The sequence below is a fragment of the Dipodomys merriami genome, unplaced genomic scaffold (genome assembly GCF_024711535.1).
Source record: "Dipodomys merriami isolate MVZ:Mamm:240054 unplaced genomic scaffold, mDipMer1.0.p SCAF_380, whole genome shotgun sequence".
Taxonomy (NCBI): domain Eukaryota; kingdom Metazoa; phylum Chordata; class Mammalia; order Rodentia; family Heteromyidae; genus Dipodomys; species Dipodomys merriami.
Window position 1 is genome coordinate 542,872 of NW_027205382.1, and position 19,075 is coordinate 561,946.

General features: G+C 43.1%; 1 pseudogene; it reads left to right on the forward strand.

Moving 5' to 3' along the window:
• Positions 1-5,606: 5,606 nt before the first annotated feature.
• On the forward strand, positions 5,607-7,079 carry LOC138805035 (protein FAM171A1 pseudogene; annotated as a pseudogene).
• Positions 7,080-19,075: the final 11,996 nt, after the last annotated feature.

Below are 19,075 nucleotides of genomic sequence, written 5' to 3' on the forward strand. Positions count from 1 at the left end.
TAATAGCCCCACAAAAAATAAAATACCACCAGACACTGGTGGCTCATGCCTGTATCCTAGCTACTCAGGAGGCTGAAATCTGAGGATCAAGGTTCAAAGCCAGCCCAGGCAGGAAAGTCTGTGAGACTCTTATCTCCAATAAACCACTAGAAAAGCGGAAGTGGCGCTGTGGCTTAAGCGGTAGAGCTCTATCGCCTTGAGCTGAAAAGCACAAGGACAGCATCTAAGCCCAGAGTTCAAGCCCCACGACCGAAAAAAAAAAAAAACACCTAGGAATTAACTTAACCAAAGAAGTGAAGGACCTCTATGATGAAAACTTTAAAAACCTGAAAAAAGAAATCAAAACAGAACTTAGAAAGTGAAAAAACCTCCCATGCTCCTGGATTGGAAGGATCAACATAGTGAAAATGGCAATACTTCCCAAGGCTGTCTACAAATTCAATGCTATACTTATCAATATTCCAACCTCAATGTTTAAGGAAACAGAAGAGGGAATCCAAAAATTCATATGGAACAATAAAAGACCCTGAATAGCAAAAATGATCCTTAACAGTGCTAGAGGTATATCAATACCAAATTTCAAACTCTACCACAAAGCCATAGTAATCAAAACAGCCTGGTGCTGGCACAAGAACAGACCTGAGGACCAATGGAATAGAATTGAAATCCCAGAAATGAACCCACAGATCTATAGTCACCTCGCCTTCGATAAGGGAGCTTAAAAAATAGAATGGAAGAAAGACAGCCTCTTCAGTAAATGGTGCTGGCAAAATTGGTTAATCACCTGTAGAAAACTAAAGCTAGATCCTTATATATCACCCTGCACCAGAATCAACTCCAAATGGATCAAAGACCTCAGAGTTAAAACAGATACTCTGAAAATATTACAGGATGGAATAGGAGAAACCACAGGTTTCACTCCTATGCACAGGCTGAAATTTTCTTAATAGAGACCCAGAAACACAACAAATCAAAGAAAGGTTGGGCAAAGGGGATGCATGAAGCTGCAGAGCTTCTGCATGGCAAAGGACATAAATAACAAGATCAATAGAAAGCCCACGGATTGGGAGAAGATCTTCACTAGCCATACAATGGACTAGGGTCTCATATCTAAAATATACTTGGAACTCAAAAAATTAAATCCCCCAACAACAAATCCTCAAAGAAACAACTGCCCAATAAATAAATGGGCTAGAGACCTAAAGAGAAACTTCTCTGAAGAGGAAAGAATAGACACATGAAGAAATGTTCAACCTCTCTAGCCATAAAAGAAATGCAAATCAAAACAACATTGAGATACCACCTCACCCCAGTTAGAATGGCTGTAACCAAGAACTCTAATAACAACAGATGCTGGAGGGGATGTGGCCAGAAGGGAACCCTACTGCCTTGTTGGTGGGAGTGTAAACTTGTTCAACCACTTTGGAAAGTCGTATGGAGGTTCTCAAAAGACTTCACATAGAGCTCCCCTATGACCCAGGAATCCCACTTTTGAGCATTTACCGGAATGATCACAAACAAGACCATACTAAAGCTCTAGCACAACTAAGTTTCTTGCAGCATTATTTACCATAGCTAAGATATGGAACCAACCCAGATGCCCCTCAGTAGATGAATGGATCAAGAAAATGTGGTATATATACACAATGGAATTCCATGCCTCCATCATAAAGAATGACATTGCCCCATTTGTTAGGAAATGGAAAGCGTTGGAAAAAATTATATTAAGTGACGTAAGCCAGGCCCCAAAAACATAGGTCCCACTGTTTCCCTAATTTGCAATAACTAGTATGTCTGGGACAAGCAGAAAAGATCAAAAGCTATGTACATATGACTAGATAAGATGATGTTAAGTAAAATGAACTCCCAGATAGGGACACAAGTGTTTTTTTTCTTTCTTGCTATTGTTTCTAATGTATTTATAAGGTACCATGTGATTTTTTTGTTGCTGTGTATGGTCTTCCCCCCACAGTATAATCCCTGTTTTCACTGTATGAAGTTGGTATAATTTGGGGAGGGAAAGGGAAAAAACAAAATGTTTAAATAGGGATACAGGTTGACCCATTACAACAATGAGATGTATAAGACACTATGTCAAAAAACGAACTTCACAATTTAGGTGGGGTGGGGAGGTAGGTGGGGGGCTGAGGGGTGGGTAGTGTAGTTGAGGAGGTGGAAGGAAAGGGATGGTAGGGGAAAAACAAAGAAGGAGGCAACAATGCTGGATAAGAAATGTACTCATGGGCTGGGAAGGTGGCTCAGTGGTAGAGCGTTTGCCTTGCATGCATGAGGCCCTGGGTTCCATTCCTCAGCACCACATAAGCAAAAAAGAAAAAAGCTGGAAGTGGCGCTGTGGCTTAAGTGGTAGAGCAGTAGCCTTGAGCTGAAGAGCTTAGGAACAGCGCCCAGGCCCAGAGTTCAGGCCCCACAACTGGACCCCCCCCCAAAAGAAATATACTCATTACCTTGCTCATGTAACTGTAACCCCTCTGTACAGTATTTTCACAATAAAAACTTAATTTAAAAAGAAATTAAGATAACAATTTTTAACAAATTATTAATAAAAAAATTATTCTTCCTTCAAAAATATTCAGTGGTGTTGACTTTGTACTTTTCAGAGTGCAGCAGTCTCTTTCATGCCCCAAAAGAATATTTATTTCTAAGTATTTGAACATTATCCGGTCACTTTAAAATAGCCACTGATATTTATTAACAGAGTGTTAGATATTTTATAGAATGACATTTTTGTTTTTCTGTGTAAACAGGATATTCTGTTTACATATTATTACACAGAATGTTATTCTGTATAAACAGCCTTAGCAATATAACTTAGCAAGTATTTCTTGAATTGTTTTCAATGTTCAAAATGTGATTCAGTGTATTATTTGAGCATGACACTTTTTTTTTTATTTTGGTCCTGGGGCTTGAACTCAGGAATTGGGTGCTGTTCCTGAGCCTCTTTGTGCTCAAGGCTAGTGCTCTACCACTTGAGCCATAGAGAAACTTCTGGCTTTTTTGAGTAGTTTATTGGAGATAAGAGTCTCATGGGGACTTTTTCTGCCTGGGCTGACTTTGAAAAATGATCCTCAAGATCTCAGGTTCCTGATTTTCTAACTGGGCTGACTTTGAACCGTTAGCCTCAAGATCTCAGGTTCCTGAGTACCTAGGATTATAGGCACGAGCCACTGGCATTCATTTTATTTTATTTTTTATTGCCAAGGTGGTGTACAGAGGGGTTACAGTTACATAAATAAGAGAATAAGAACATTTCTTGTCAAGCTTGTGACATATGACATCTACTTAAAAACTTGTTTTTATAAAACAAACCTAAAGGGGCTGGGAAGGTGGCTCAGTGGTAGAGCGCTTGCCTTGCACGCCTGAGGCCCTGGGTTCAATTCCTCAGCACCACATAAACAAAAAGAAAAAAGCCGGAAGTGGCGCTGTGGCTCAAGTGGTAGAGCGCTAGCCTTGAGCTGAAGAGCTGAGGGACAGTGCCCAGTCCAGAGTTCAGATCCCACGACCGGACCCCCCCAAAATAATAAAAAAACAAACCTAAAATCATATAGTTGTAGTTGTAGCTACATGGACTTATCTGTGTCTCTGTGCATGACATTTGAGTTAAAACAATGGAGTATAAATAAAACTTTCATAGTACACATGAGGTGAATTTTGATACACAGATTTAGATTTCTGATAAGCTTTCTGTGGTTGGTTAGATGTGGGTCCAGTGTTCATTGTTGTTTTGTGCAGGTACTGTTGCTTGAATTCTGGGCTTGGGTATTGTCTCTTCATTTTTGTTTAAGACTGATGTTCTACCACTAGAACTAGAGCTCCACTTCTGGTTCTTTTTAATGATTAAGTGGAGATAAGACTCCCATGGACTCTACTGCCTGGGCTGGCTTCAAACCATGATCCTCAGATCTCAGCCTCCTGAGAAGCTAGGATTACAGGAATAAGCCAGCAGTGTCTGGATTGGTCACATATATTCTAACAGTCAGTATTGTTAATGAGTAAAGAGAATATAATGTCAGTACCTGACCTACTTTTATACTAATGTAATAAACCTAGTCATACTACTCAATATGTTTGCCTTTCAAAACAAGTAACTACATTTAAGTTGTTTTAGTCCCAAGCATCATGAAATCTGGCTTGTCAGGAGTCAATGGCTCACTCCTGTAATCCTAGGTATTCAAGAGGCTGAGCTATAAGGATGGTGATTCTAAGACAGCTCAGGTAGGCAGACCCATTTCCAATTAACCAGCACAAAGCCAGAGGTAGAATTGTGACTCAAGTGGTAGAGTGCCAGCCTTGAGCAAGAAGAAATATAGCCTTTACATTCAGTTGTCTACTAGCTTGACTCTGACACTGTGCTGTTAAAAGCTGTATGAGCTTGAAACAATTCTCAAATGTAGTTCCAGTTCTCATTTAGACTGGGAATAACCATTTAGACAACGTAATTTCACAAGAAACACTATATAAAATAGCAACATAATTTGTATGGAATTATAGAGGTCAATTAATCTTTTGGACGTCTTCCAAAATTAATTCATAAAATCAACACATTCCCAATAAGAATTTAAAGATGTTTTCTTCCTTTCCCTCCCTCCCTCCCTCCCTCCCTCCCTCCCTCCCTCCCTCCCTCCCTCCCTTCCTCCCTTCCTTCCTTCCTTCCTTCCTTCCTTCCTTCCTTCCTTCCTTCCTTCCTTCCTTCCTTCCTTCCTTCCTTCCTTCCTTCTCTTGCTTTCTCTCTTATAGCAACAGACAAGGTGACTGAAAATTCTGAGGAAGTATAATGAATGTACACAAGAGGAGACTCCTTTTTGAACTCAGTGCTTCAGATTCTTGCTTAGCTTTTCCACTCACAACTGGTGCTCTACTACTTGAGCTGCACCTCCAGTCTGGCATTCTGCTTGTTAGTTGGAGATACAGTTGCATGACCTCTTCTATCTAGAATGGCTTTGAACTGTGATCTTAGCCTCCTGAGTAGCTGGATTACAAGTGTGAGTCACCAGCGCCCAGCTGACTCTTTCCTTCTTACCATGCATGAATAACATGCTAAAAAGGGAAAGAAGTCCTCTGGAAACTCCTGGTACAGGCTGTCTTTCCACTCTCACCAACAGAGGCACAGAGAAAATTCTAATTTAGAAACACTGATGTGATATTTCTTGCATTCCTTTATTATGAGAGAAAAAAATGTATTGCTGTTTAAAATGCATTTATTGCTGTTTAAAAATGTATTGCTGTTTAATTGTACACCTCTATACATGGTTCTTTCCCAATGACAGAAAGAGAAGCTAAGAGAAATTAACTGACATTTGGTGAGCTAGCGTAAAAGAGGAACCAGAAATGGAGAACTCTTGGTATTGTGAGGAAAGATCTCTATGCGAACAATATAAAAAACAATCCAAGGCGGAGCGGCGGCGGCGGCGGCTGGGGCTCTAAGGAGAAGCCGGGCCAGGGCGGCGGGGGCCGCGGGGATCAGCGGGCGCGGCGCGCGCGCGGAGCCAGCCCCATGGAGGGAGGCGCGGCGCCAGGCCGCCCGTGACGCGCCCCTGCCGGGCCCGCTGGTGCAGACCCCGAGCCGCCCGCGGCCCGGCGGTGCAGAGATGAGCAGGTCCGCGGCGCTGCTGCTCTGCTTGCTGGGCTGCCACGTCTGGAAGGCGGTGACCAAGACTCTGCGAGAGCCCGGCGCGAGAGCCCAAGAGGTGACACTGAAGGTCCACATTAGTGACGCCAGCACCCACCAGCCCATTGCTGATGCGCTCATTGAGATGTTTGCCAACCAGGTCTCCATGGCCTCGGGCACAGCGGGAACAGATGGCACCGCCTTCATCAAGTTCCAGTGTATCAGCTGATTGTCAACAACAGGAGGCATGCTGATGTGCCAAAGTCGGCCCCATGGAAGCCTCTCTGGTTACCTGTATTTTCTTCACTGAGCCTCGGCCTGCTTCCAGAAAGGTCTGCTACTCTGATGGTCTATGACGATATTTTCCAAATAGTATCAGGATTCCAAGGCTCCCGGCCATAGCCTCGCGTCCATTTCCAGAGGAGAGCCCTGAGGTTGCCCGAGAATGCCAGCTACAGTGACTTGATGGCCTTCCTCACAGCCGCCAGCTCCACCTCCGAGGTGGACAGCTTTTCCCTGTTTGAGAGGACTGGACGGAAATGGAACAGGGAACAGCACCAGGTATGATCTGACCCCGGTCACGGCCATCGGTGTGCACCTGCTCAGCAGTAACGGGACTCCAGTGCTGGTGGACGGCCCCATCTATGTCTCCGTGCAGAGCAGTCTGAGGCACAATGCTTATGTTGCAACATGGCGTTTTGATCAGAAGCTGGGAACGTGGCTGAAGAGCAGCCTAGGGCTGGTGCACCAAGAAGGCAACCAGCTGGCGTGTACATTGTTCCCCAGCTGGGATACTGGGTAGCAGTAGTAGTCTCCTCCCATCCCAGGGCCCGTCACCACACAAGACATTACCACATACCACACGGTGTTTTTTTTTGGCCATTCTAGGAGGAATGGCTTTCATTCTTTTGGTTTTGCTGTGTCTCCTTTTATACTATTGCAGGAGGAAGTGCTTGAAGTCCTGTCAGCATCACAGAAAACTACAACTTCCTGCAACCCTTGAGAGTTCCAAAAGGGACCAGTCAACATCAGTGACCCACATCAACTTATTGTTTTCTCCACGGGCATCAGAGTTTCCAGGTCCATTGGCTGTCTCCAGTCATGGCTCCCCAGAGGCTCCAGGGACAAAGGAGCTGCTGGGTGGGGCCCGTTTAGAAATGATGTCCCCCAATGGAGAGGGGGACCTGCATACACCCATGCTAAAACTCTCCTATAGTACCTCACAAGAATTTAGCTCACAAGAGGAACTGCTCTCCCATAAAGAAGAGGATAAAAGCTAAGCATCCTTTGATAACATGATGCCAAGTGGGATGCTAGGGAAAGATTATCACAAATAGAGATTTTTTCCTTAAAGGTCAGAAAATCTCTGGAAAGAGAAGGCTACCAGTCTTCTGGCAACCTCCCCAAGAGATCATCTGGGACTTCTTTGAGAGGTCATCTGGGATCTTCTTGAGAGGTCATCTGTTACTTCCCTGAGAAGTCATCTGAGATCTCTTCAAGGGGTCATCTGGGATATGTGGCTTATCTCCTGAGAAACATCGAAAGGAACTTAGGACTCTGAAATCCAACCTTGTTGAACTTAAAAATCAGCTCTCTGAACTTAACAAAAAATGTGGTGAAGAAAAAATTCATGCACTCCTGTCTGAAAACATTGGCTTGAAAAAGACTGAACCTCCAGTATGTGCCAGTCAAAACCCATGAAGAGGTTAAAAATGCACCGATAGCAAGTTGGAGAAAACTAAGAGAATTATTGGACATGAAGACAAGATTTGAGATACAAATCAGGAACTTGTAAAAGTTGTAAAAGTTCCTGATTTATGAGAAGATGAGAATGAAATCCTCAAAAGGAACCTGGAAGATACTCAGAATCAAATAAAAGCCAAGTACCTCAGCCTGGGTGAACACAAGACCAAATCGGGGGGGCCACAGGTCAGAGGCTGAAGGAAACTCAGGATGCCAATGCTGCCATCCTTGCTGACTACAAGCAAGGCTAGGAGGAGCTCCTGATGCTGCATGCAGAAATCAAGGCCCAGAGGAAGGTGCTGGATATGATATAAGAATGTATTAGGCTGAAGTACATGCCGATTATCAGCTTTGAAGAGTGTGAGCAGAAATTCAAAGCAACAGAGAAAGAACTGAAAGAGCAATTAGTAGAGCAGACACAGAAGTTCCATGTTAGAGAAGAAGAGGCCAAGAAACGCAAGCAGGAAAACAACAAGCTCAAGGAAATTGTCACTCTTCAGAAAGAGTTAATGGACACACATGCTCTGATGGGGAATGCCTGAGAAATGGAAAGAGTATTAGGCAGAAAAACAGAAAAGCTAAACAAATAGTTGAAAGATTTGTTACAAAAATACACCAAAGTGAAGAAGGAGAAAGAGAAGCTACTAGAGGAAAAGGCCAAACAGACTGCTGAGTCCTTGCCATACAAAGTCTAAAGCAGAAGCAGCATGTCCCAATGGAACAGGTGGTGTTGCTGAAAACCTGCTCAAAGCATTGTTAAGATATTACAGGAGGAACTGAAGAGCAAGCAAAGGTACTGAGAAGGAGTAGCAGGCTGCAGCAACAGTTGAACAATTGAAGGAACTCTTCTGTTACTTACCCTAGCAGAACACTTGCAAATTAAGGAGGCCTTTGAGAAAGAGATTGAGGTTATGAAAATGAGCTTGAGAGAAAAAGAGGAGGAAAATAAACGTCTCCAAACTCCAGACTGAGGTTCAGAGTACTAAACAGGTGGTAAAGAAATTAGAGACCCTTGAGGTTCAGGGAAACAACTAAGCTTATTGGGAGGCCACCCTAAAACCAGTGGAGTGTCTAGAGCTACTAGTCATTCAGATTAAAGGAAGAAGCATGAAAAACAATGGTAAAAAGTATGCAAATGTGGAGACTGCACTTGCAAAAGATGATTACAGGCTCAAGCCTTCTGTTCATATCTGGTTGTCACCCTGGTAAATTGCCCTGGGCCACTAAAACTGTCTTGAAAATGAGTGGGGCCTCAGCCTGCCAAGCTTATGTAATATATGTAGAAAGTTACCAACAGGTAAATGCTGGGAAGCTGGAACATGTGGAGAAGATGGGTAAGTGAGGATCCTCACCTGGTGAATTTTGGGAAGTGGACTTCATGGAGGTAAAGCCTGAAAAGTATGGTTATTGGTATCATTAGTACTAGTGGACACTTTTCAGGCTGGGATGAAGCATTCCTGACAAAAACAGAAACTGCTCAGGCAACAGTTAATTCCTCAATTTGGGTTACCCCTTGCAGTGGGGTCCAACAGTGGCCTGGCTTTCAAGGCCCAAGTTACTCAATTATTAGCTAAGGCCCTACGAATAAATTAGAAGTTGCATTGTATTTATACACCTCAGAGTTGAGGATAAGTAGAAAGAATGAATAGGACATTAAAGGAAACTTTAATTTCAGAGACTGGCGATGACTGGGTAAGCCTTGTCCCCTTCGCTGTCCTCTGAGCAAGATGCACCCCTTATGTTTGGAGATTCACTCTGTTAGAAATAATCTATGGCTGACCAATTGCTTTGGTTCCTAAACTTGGGGAAGCTACATTAACAGAAATGTCTAACCACAATCTTGTACAGTCATTGCAGGCTTTGCAACATATTATTTTATATGCCTATCCTTTGGTAGCCAAGGCCCACTGACCTTCTGAGAACAACTCCACCCACTCTTTCTCACCTGGACAGCTGGTGTGGGTAAAAAGGCATCATGCTCCTGAATTGGATCCCAAGTGGCAAGACCTTATTTGGTAGTGCTAACTATACCATCGGTTATTAAAGTTGCAAGAAACAGCACTGGATCCAACATGCTCAAGTGAAACAGGCAGTGGGACAGTATACAAAGAAGGCTGCAAGATGGACTGTTCAGAGACACTCAGAGGATCCCTTAAGGATAAGACTTAGCAAGTGTTAATTAGTTTGTTTCTATGCTTATCCCTCTTTGTTATCTGTTAAATTTGCATTTTAAGCCTGTTCAATGTGTGTATGGAGGGGGGTTAGGATTTGGCCCAAAGGAAGGATGTCAAAATCAATGATTTGATTGGACATGAAAACCAGTGAGGAATGTAAGAACCAGCAGGGCGGGAAGACCAGCTGACATCACTGGCCCTTGGGCTAGGCCACTGGATGGGGTGGGACAGTGGGTGCCTTGGGAGAGGGGCATGAGTGGCAGGTTGAAACTGTTGGAGATCTTGGAGTGTGGGAGGGGCGCAGCCTATATATTGGGTGTGTTTTCCAAGGAGTGGGGGTGGAGAGAAAGACTGCAAGAGGCAACCACTGGAGTAGAGCAGGGAAGGCCTGTTGAGAGGCCTGAGGAGAGGCCTGCGGGGAGGGTGAGGCCTGCAGAGTCCTGTGGAGAGGCCTGCGGTTGGCAGAGAGGCCTGGTAATTTTGTGGGCCAAAAGTTTGGAAGTACTGAGCACTATCTAAAAACTTTCTATGTGTGGCTTTCCCCCTATTTTTAGAGGGAGATAGACTCATAAGTCTGTTTTAGAAACAGTAAATATAAAATTCTTATGTGCAGATCTGTGTACCACTGGTTCGTAGGCATTAGATGTAACAAGTGAGTCATAGGACTCAAATGTGCTAAATTTTGAGCAAAAATCCTAGGCTTCTTTAGTGAAATCAGGAACACAGCTATGCCTTTTTTCTTAATAAATGTGAAATATATGGAAATGTTATTTAACATGTTCACAGATGAAAGGCCTTGTACTATGCCTTTACTATTCTTTAAAATACTGAAATTTAAGTACTTTGATAGCCATGTTCCAGTCCCTTTAAGCTTCACTCAGGGGTGGCTGGTTGTCCTAATAATGGTGAAACTGTTAGGGATGAGAAACTGGTATTCAGCCTAGATCTGTTCCACAAGGATACCACAAGGGCTTCAGTTATTTAATTAACATCAGAAACATACTTCATTACCATGGTGAAGGTCAAATTACTTTTTTTTTTTAAAGTAGTACTTTGTTTTCATTATTTTTTATTTTTTATTTATTTTTTCTGGATAGTAGAGTGTTTATTTAGCCACAATAAGCAAGTCTGAGATACAAGGCATAGTTCTGTGAAAGGGAAAAAAATGGAGTAATCCATTATTACAGTTTCCTTAAATTATTTCCTGTATTTGATTTTTCAAGAGAATTGCCATAACTTGCATTTTCTCCTAAGTATATATTTATTGTATTTATTTTACTGACTTGAGGTAGCTGTACAAAAGAGTTGCCTGCTGTTTAACAAAGCAGTTTACAATACATTCATCTTGATCAACATCACTACTTTCAAGTTTCTCACCCATTCCTCACCTACCCAGCACTCCCCTCTCTCTCCTTTGATTTTGTAGGCTATACATTGAATTCTTGACTACAATGTTCCCCTCTCCTCTTCATTCATCTACCTCTTTTGCCTTGATCCTACCCACCCCTTTTCAGTTGTATATTTCCACTTAAAGTAATAGTCAAAACTTACTTCTACATTCCACCTGATTTTTTTTAAAGATGCTATACAGAGGGTTACAGTTACATGAGTGAGGTAATAAGTACACTTCCTATTGAGCATTGTTACCCTCTCCATTGTATTCCCCCTACCATCCCTTCCCTCCCTACCTTCCCCGAGTTCTTTTTTTTTTTTTGATTGTGATTAAGTGATTACATAATTTCCCAAATTTCACAGTATTATGGAATAATGATGCTCATTTAAAGTCACAAGTTCATTCTAACTTTCCTGGAGCAAATTGTCTATCACAGTCTATAACATATAACGGTGTTTACGTGTTATACACCATACATGTGATCAGCAGCATGGGGATATTTAGTAGTGGTTCGATCAGATGAGTGGGAGTTCTTTGTTTCTTAAGTCCTGTTGGTTTTGTCGTATGTCCTAACATTTTGGATTTAGCATTCTCTTATCAGGGAGACCATGTACCATTTGTCTCTTCGCTCTTGGCTTACCTCGCTCAACATGATTCCTTCTAGCTCCATCCATTTCCCTGCAAATGCCATTATGTTGTCATTTCTAATGGCTGCATAATACTCCATTGTGTATAGATACCACAATTTTTGGATCCATTCATCTGTGGTGGGGCATCTGAGTTGTTTCCATATCCTAGCTATTGTGAATAGTGCTGCAATAAACAGGTCGTAAGGGAGGTCAATCTTTAGCTTTCTAAGGACCCTCCAGACTGCTTTCCAAAGTGGTTGTACATTCCCACCAGCAGTGTAATAGGGTTCCTCTTTCTCCACATCCCCTCCAGCATTTATCATTGGCTGATTTGTGGATGTGGGACATTCTGACTGGGGTAAGGTGGTATCTCAGGGTTGTCTTTATTTGCATTTCCTTCACCACCAGGGATGATGAACATTTCCTCATGTGTTTCTTTGCCATTTTTATTTCTTCATTTGAGAAGTCCCTCTTTAGTTCCCTTGCCCATTTAGTAATTGGTTTGTTAGGTTTGGGAGGGATTAGTTTCTTGAGTTCCCTGTATATACAGGATGTTAACCCCTTGTCTGATATATTGCTGGTAAATATTTTTTCCCAATTAGTTTGTTGTCTTTCTAGCTTGGTTGCGATAGATTTAGCTGTGCAGAAGCTTTTTATTTTAAGGTAGTCCCATTTGTCGAGTCTCTCTCCAACTTGTTGTGACCCTGGGACTCTGTTCAGGAAGTTCCTTCCTGTGCCTATTAGTTCAAGTGTCTCTCCTACTCTGTCCTGCAGTAGTTTCAGAGATTCAGGTTTAATGTTAAGGTCTTTAATCCTTTTTGAGTTGATGTTGGTGCATGGTGATAGGCTGGGGTCCACTTTTAGTTTTCTGCATGTGGCTGCCCAGTTTTCCCAGCACCAGCGGTTGAAGAGGCTGTGTTTCTTCCAATGTATGTCTTTGGCTCCTTTGTTGAATATCAGCTGGCTGTAGGCCTGTGGATTTATTTCTAGATCTTCTATTCTGTTCCATTGGTCTTCGGGTCTGTTTTTGTGCCAGTACCATGCTGTCTTTGTTATTATAGCTCTGTAGTAGAGTTTGAAGTTCGGCATGGACAGCCCTCCCATATTGTCTTTATCCCCTAGAATTGTTTTGGCTATTCTAGGTCTTTTGTTGTTCCATATGAATTTTTGGACTGTTTTCTGTATTTCAGTGATGTACGTCATTGGGATTTTAATAGGAATTGCATTGAATTTGTATATTAGTTTTGGAAGTATTACCATCTTTACTATATTAAGTCGGCCTATCCAGGATCATGGGAGGTCTTTCCATTTCCTAGTGTCTTCTGCAATTTCTTTCTTTAACTTTTTATAGTTCTCATTAAATAGTTCTTTTACATCTTTGGTTAGGTTAATTCCTAAATATTTTATTTTTTGGGAGGTTATTGGGAATGGGGTTGCTCCCTTTATTTCCCTCTCTTCTTGTACATTGTCAGTGTACAGGAAGGCCACTGATTTTTGTGGGTTTATTTTGTATCCTGCTATTTTGCCGAAGTGATTTGTGATTTCTAAGAGTTTGTGGATGGAGTTTTTGGGATCGTGGAGGTATAGTATCATGTCGTCTGCAAAAAGGGATAGTTTAACTTCTTCTTTTCCTATGTGGATCCCCTTAATGTCTTTTTCTTGCCTTATTGCCCTGGCTAAGGGTTCCAGGACAATATTGAAGAGGAGTGGAGACAGTGGGTATCCTTGCCTTGTTCCTGATTTTAGGAGAATTGGTTGTAGCTTTTCCCCATTAAGTATAATATTGGCTATTGGTCTGTCATAAATGGCTTTTATTGTTTTTAGAAATGTTCCTTCTATTCCTATTTTCTTCAGAGCTTTTAGCATGAATGAATGTTGAATTTTATCAAAGGCCTTTTCTGCATCTGTGGCGATAATCATGTGATTCTTGACCTTGGCTCTGTTGATGTGTTGGATTACATTTATTGACTTATGTATGTTAAGCCATCCCTGAGTCTCTGGGATGATGCCTACCTGGTCATAGTGTATAATTTTTTTATGTGTTTCTGGATTCTGTTAGCTAGAATCTTGTTAAGGATCTTTGCATCTGTGTTCATCAAGGAAATTGGCCTGTAATTCTCCTTTTTGGTTGGGTCTTTGCCTGGTTTGGGGATGAGTGTGATATTGGCTTCATAGAATGAGTTTGGGATAGCTCCCTCCTTCTCTGTTTCTCTGAAGAGCTTGAGGAGTATGGGTATTAGTTCTTGTTTAAAGGTCTTATAGAATTCTGCTGTGAATCCATCTGGTCCTGGGCTTTTTATTTGTTGGAAGACTTTTGATAGCTTCCTGTATCTCGTTATAGGATATTGGCTTATTTAATTGGTTTACTTCTTCTTTGCTCAGTTTGGGCAACTTGTATTTCTCTAAAAATGCATCCATTTCTGCCAGATTTTCTTCCTTTAGAGAGTATAACTTTTGAAAGTAGTCTGTTAGAATTGTTTGGACATCTTGGACACGTGTTGTGATTTTTCCCATGGCATCCCTAATCCTGTTAATATGAGTTTCCTCTCTTCTTTTTTTAATTAATCTTGCCAATGGGCCATCAATTTTGTTTATTTTTTCAAAGAACCAGCTTTTTGTTTGGTTTATTTTGGTTATAGTTTTCTGATTTTCTAATTGGTTAATCTCTGCTCTTAATTTGGTTATCTGGCTTCGTCTAGTAACTTTAGGTTCCATTTTTTCTTGTTTTTCTAGCTGTTTTAATTGCAACATGAGATTATTTACTTGGTCTGTCTCCATTCTCTTGATGTGGGCACTGAGGGCAATGAATTTGCCCCTCAGGACTGCTTTTGCTGTGTCCCAAAAGTTTCTTTGTGAGGTGTTTTCATTTTCATTGAGTTGTAGGAAATGCTTTATTTATTCTCTGATCTCTTCCGTTACCCAGGTATTGCTAAGGAGTATGCTGTTCAATTTCCATGTATTAGAGAAATTTCTGCAGTATGCTTTGTTATTGAGAGCTAGCTTGATTCCACTGTGGTCAGATAGGATACAGGGGATATGTCGATCCCTTTGTATTTGCTTAAGTTCCTTGCATGAACTATGATATGGTCTATTTTGGAGAAAGTTCCATGAGCTGCTGAGAAGAATGTGTACTGTGTTGCTTTAGGGTGAAATACCCGGTAGATGTCAGTTAATTCCGCTTGAAGTATGGCCTCACTTAATTCGGTAGCTTCTGTGCCAATCCTTTGGTTGATAGACCCGTCCTTTGGTGAGAGTGGTGTGTTAAAGTCTCCTAGTATTATCGTATTGGGATCTATTTTATTCTGTAAGTTTGAGAGCATTTGTTTAACATATCGGGGTGCACCAATATTTGGGGCATATAAGTTGATGATGGTAATATCCTCCTCTTGGATTGTTCCCTGTATTAATATGCAGTGTCCGTCCTTGTCTTTCTGTACTGATTTTAATGAAAAGTTTATTTTGTCAGATATCAGGATAGCTACACCTGCTTTCTTACTGGTGGCATTTGATTGGTAGATCCTTTTCCAACCCTTCACTCTGAGTTTGTTTGTATGTTTGGCTGAGAGGTGGGTCTCTTGAAGGCAACAGATGGATGGGTCTTGTTTTCTGATCCAGTCCTCAGTTTGTTTTCTTTTAATTGGTGAATTCAGCCCATTTATATTAAGAGAAAGTATAGAGAGATGCATTGTTGTCCCTGCCATTCCGTTTTCCTAAGTTTTTCTTCTTTCCTTTCCTCCTGTGCTTGCTCAGTTAGACTTTGAGTAATGCCTATGTGGGGCAGGTCCCAGTTCCTGGTTGCTTTCTTCAGGTTGTGTCCCCCCTCTTAGAATTCTTTGTAATGCTGGCTTAATGTTTATGTATTCATTTAGTTTTTCTTTGCTATTAAAAGTTTTCAGTTCTCCATTGAATGTGAATGCTAGCTTTGCCGGGTATATCAGTCTGGGTTGGCAGTTATTGGCTTTCAGGGCTCATATGGTGCTTTCCCAGGCTTTTCTTGCATTCATTGTTTGTGTGGAGAGATCTGCAGTGATTCTAATTTTTTTTCCCGTTGTAGTATAGCTCCTTCTTCATTTTTGCTGCATGCAGGATTGTTTCCTTATTATTCAGATCTATCATTTTTACTATAATGTGTCTAGAAGTGTTTCTCCTGGGATCTTGCTTGTTGGGTGTTCTATATGCTTCTGTTATGTAGGTAAGGTGCTCCTTTTTGAGGTGGGTAAAATTTTCACTGATTATCTTGTTGAATAGGTGTTGCATTCCCTTGCTCTGGAATTCCTCACCTTCGTCCACTCCAATTATACGAAGGTTAAATTTCTTGGCATTATCTGCTTGCTCTTGAATTTCCCTTTGGTTTAATTTGAGTGATTTTTGCATATCTGTCACTTTTTGGTCCAGTTGGTGTATTCTGTCTTCTGTATCTGACACTCTATCTTCCATTTCATTCACTCTGTGGACCATGGCTTCTATTGTGGTTTGCATGGAGGAAATGGATCCCTTTATGGATTCAATGTTGGTTCTCATAGTACTGATCTCAGTATGCATTACCTCTAATTTGGCATTTATCTCACTTCTTACTGAGGTCTGTGCAGCTTCTATTTTTGCATGCATCTCTTGTTTGATATCCTGTATCTCTTTGGATAGTTCATCCTTGTGCTCTTTCAATTTCTGATCAATTTCTCGCTTTATTTCTTGAGTCATTGCCTCCAGTAGCCCTTGGATGTAGCTTTTGTCTTCCATTCCTGCTTTGCTCCCACTGGGGCTCTCCCCTGCGTGGCTGCTGGCTATTGAGGTTAGCTTGCTGTCCTGGGTGGTGGTAAACCTTGTAATTTTTCTCTGTGATTTTCGCATGGGGGTTTAGGAGACTGCTCTTCAATTTTGTTTTGGTGTGTCTGTCTTTGCTTGGTTGCTGATTCTGTATTGGTAGAGAGAGTCTGTGCCTGATCTGGGTTCTGTTGGGAGCCTATTTCCAGCTGCTATTCTGACTTACTTAGGATTCTCAGCTCTCTGCTGTAGCTTGCTGGCAATTCCCTCCTTTGGAAGGGTTGAGCAGCCTAGACTGCTTGTGTTTGCTCCTACGGGTGCTCTTGGGAAGATCAGATGCTCTGGATGTACTCTCCCAGATACTGGAGTCTGCTATGGGCTCCTGGTGTGTTTTTGTTTGTTTGTTTTGGGCTGGTTGTGGGCTTGAACTCTAGGTTTGGGTGCTGTCCTTCAGCTCTTCAGCTCAGGGCTGGCACCCTACCATTTGAGCCACAGTGCCACTTCTGACCCTTTTTGCTTTTGTGATGCTGAGGAATCAGATCCAGGGCCTCATACATCCAAGACTATCAGTCTACTGCTGAGCCGCCTTATCATCCTGAGCTCCTGCTTACTATCAGGTACTGGCAGCCTGTGTTGCCCAATTCCCAGCCTAGAGTATATTGGTGGAGTTTTGGTGGGGTTTGGGCTTCTCTTGTCCTGAGCCTCCAGGTCTTTTGTTGTCACAGGCGTGCTTCCCGGGAAGTGCTGTTCCCTGTTTTTCTCCCCTCTGCTGAGGCGTATGCTCAGCTTTTGACTTCAGTTGGGAGGAGTTGGTTGTGTTGTTCAGGCGCCGGATCCCCAGGTCTGGTTGCGGCCCCCACCTGGAGCGTGCTCGTTAGGCCTGTGCTGATGTGTATACCACCTAGGTTATACAGCCTGGGGTACACAGTTCAAATTTCTTCTACTGTTGGTAGTCTTGACCCGGGGCGCTGTTCCTGGCTTGGGCATTTAAGCTCCCTTCCAGGGGTGCTATTGCTCTAGCCTGGCTGGCTAAGTGTGCTCCACGGGCTGGTGGAGCTCTCAAACAGTTCCCAGTTTTAGTGGGTCCTGTGGTCCGGGTGTTGGGGTAGGCAATCTGGGGCAGGGTCTGGGGATTCCCTCTAGCTCTGGTCTCCCTTGAGGGATACACTGTCCCCTGTGGGGTACTCACCCTGGAGCTAGTTGTTTCTGTGTTATAGGTCATCAGTTGTTGTTGCAATCCAAGTTCAGTTGGGGTGGTTGCGGGCTGGGCTGGGCGGTGGTGGCTCTGTGTGATTCTTTTCTGTCTCTGCCTCTATCGAAGCTGTTGGGTCCACAGTGTCCATGCTCAGGCGGCTTCTGTGTGGGTGATCTGCCGGCAGCCCCCTGTGTCTCTGGGACAAAGGTTTGTAGAGTTGGTGGGTCTGACACCGGTGCCTCAGGCGGCTTCTGCGCGGGTGATCTGCGGGCAGCCCCCTGTGCTTCTTGGACCGGGGCAACCCCGCCGGGTCGTTGCGATAGGGATTGGGCGGGTCTGGTGCCTCAGGTGGCTTCTGTGCGGGTGATCTGCAGGCAGCCCCCTGTGCCTCTGGGACCCGGGTGGCCCCCGCTGGGTCTTGCGATTGGGCGGGTCTGGTGCCTCAGGCAGCTTCTGCTGGGTGGTCTGCAGACAGCTCCCTTTGTCACGCTGCTCTGCTCGGGTGGAGAGTGAGGGGTGGGGGTGGGATCCTCGTGGAGACTCCCGGCTGGTAGGTTTCTCTGTTCTTGGCGATCAGTTGTTCTGCAAACCGGTACCTCAGGCAGCTTCTGCGCGGGTGATCTGCAGGCGGCCCCCTGTGTCTCTGGGGCTCTGGCAGCCCCAGCCGGGCTGGCTGGCCAGCGGCTTGGCGCACTGCTGCGTGGCCAGTAAAGCTTGGGGGAGGGGTCTTTGCTCTTCTCTGTTCTGAAATTCTTCTTTTCCTCCCTTTCTTTTTTATTATTTTCCACCTCCTGTTTTTCTCTGAGTGTTCATCCTTTTGTTGTTGTCGGTCTCTTGGGGAGATTAAGCGTTGGAATTCGAACTCTCTTTTTGGTTGGGGAGAGCTGTGGCGTTTCCCTACTGCCCCGTTGCCATCTTGGTCCGTACTTCCCAAATTACTTTTTTATTAGTCAAAGTATTGCCTTAAAGTCAGCATTATGATAGAGCATGAAAATTAGTTGGGCATGGATGCCTGCAATCCTAACTGCTCAGGAGGCTGAGATTTCAGGATTGTGGTTCTAAGCCAGCCCAGGTGGGTAAATCCATCAGATTTTTGTCTCCAATCGACTACCAAAACCCTAGAACCTAGATGTTAAGCATGCATCAAGTAATCGAGTGCTAATATTAAGTGCCCAGGCATTGAGTGAAGCCCCAGTAATTGGCACCAGAAAAAATCCAAAGGGAAGAAAGATGAAGCTCTGTGACTCAGCCAAAGCATTTTAAAGGTAGCTCATATTGTATAAACAGGATGTAAGGTCTGAATAAGGCCTGTGGTGTATACCCTTGGAAGAAGGTTGATTCCTATCAGATTCTGTCTTCAGCTACTGGTTTATTTATGTCCCATGGAGAAGACAGTATCTGTGCCCCCAAGCAGCTTACTAAAGTAGTTTTTCAGTCTTCATAGAATGCAGTTTTCCCTCACTATATTGCAGTTCCCTTATTGCAACTTCACTGTATCACAGGCTTAAAAATAATCCAAATCTGTATTGCAGAGTTTTTGCTATATTGCGGGAT